The sequence below is a fragment of the Eulemur rufifrons genome, chromosome 19 (genome assembly GCF_041146395.1).
Source record: "Eulemur rufifrons isolate Redbay chromosome 19, OSU_ERuf_1, whole genome shotgun sequence".
Taxonomy (NCBI): domain Eukaryota; kingdom Metazoa; phylum Chordata; class Mammalia; order Primates; family Lemuridae; genus Eulemur; species Eulemur rufifrons.
This window is the reverse complement of record NC_091001.1, coordinates 50,777,355-50,779,115: the sequence shown is the minus strand read 5'-3', so window position 1 is coordinate 50,779,115 and position 1,761 is coordinate 50,777,355.

Below are 1,761 nucleotides of genomic sequence, written 5' to 3'. Positions count from 1 at the left end.
CAAAATAACATTCACATATACCATCTTATTTAATCCTCATTGTACAATTAATGTTATAATTAGTATTCCACAGTGGGAGACAATTACACTGTGTGGATAAGTGACTTTCTTGGATTTGCAAGCCTGTAAATGCTGAGTCCAGGCTTGAAACACAGTTCTTGTAACAAAGGTTCTATAGTCTGACACCAGTTTTGTGCTAACCAATCTTTCTCCTCTTTAACATGTAGATAACGTTGTACTTGCTCCCCTAGAAGTTATATAAAGATTAAATAATGATCTTAGCCTGTAAATATCATCTTTATTCACCCCTTTTTATTCATAGTCAGAGACAAAGGCAGAATATTAGATTGGGTATTTATGTAACTTTTAAATAAAATTAGGTTGTATAAAGCATTATGAAAACAAATAAACACATTGAAATTGTGATTCTTGTCTTTCTGAAGTGACCACATTTACTCATATTTGTAGCCTTATTGACATATCTAAAGAGAAAATGAGTTTTAGACCTATGATTTCTTCAAATGCTGATTCATGTTATGGGTTTGGAAGAAAAATAAGGAATACCAATATCTACTTTCATAACAACTAAACAATTGGAGACACACATAGGGGAATGTATTTTGCATTGTTTTCCATGGTAAACATCTTGGTTCTCAAATCAGTAACAAAGTTGTAAACTCATTACAGAAGCTCTTAAATTCCATGTGTTTCAATTAGTATATAGGTATAACCATGATAATTCATGGAAAGTAAAAAAAATGATTTTTTAATTTTTTATATAAAATCAAGAATGAAAATTTATGTGATAATACTCAATATACATAAAACGTATATTGTCCCTTATTCCTAATCATTATCTTGTATCTTAGGAATTATTCACTATCTTGTAATTTAAAGCAATGCTTTTGCTCAAGAGAAGCATTAATAATTACCAGCAGAGTTTCTATTATTCAGCCAATGCTTCTCTGTATTTCTTTTCAGAATTGTATTATATTATTTATTTATACATGTTGCTTTTTTTTTTTTGAGACAGAGTCTCACTGTGTTGAGACTGCAGTACAATGGCAATGGCACAATCATATCTCACTACAGCCATGAACTCCTGGGCTCAAAGGATCCTCCCACTTCAGCCTTCCGAAGTGTTGGGATTATGGAAATGGACCACCGTGCCCAGTCTGTATGAGTTTCTTGTTGAGTACATATGTACTATTCTCAGGCATTGCTATAAGCTTAGAAAATGCTACCAACAAAAAAATATAAGGAGTTTCTGCTCTAATTGAGATTACATTATAGATTTGATTTTACAAATCAACAAATATTTAAGAAATTGAGAAAGAGTTCAGACTGTGCATAAATATCTCTTGTCAACACTTTCTTGGTCAAGTTCCTAAAGAAAACCCATAAATTATTAGAGTTGGCAGAAGATTAAACATAATTATGGCATTAAAACAGAAATTATTTTTTTCAATATCAGTTATATAATAACATAAATTTCACTGACTATTTAAAATGATTGGAAACTCAATAGCTGTAGCAGAATTTATATACATACATATGTATATATGCATATATACATATACACATATATACATATATACACATATATACACACATATTTGTTTATTTGTTATTCATATCCAATTTAAGGCAGCACACTTTAATATTTTCCTTCAAGTGAGACATCAGGGATCCAAGCTACTTCTATCCTATAATTTATACCCTGTCAGAAAACATTGCTTCTGTCTGTGCAGACTGAGAATG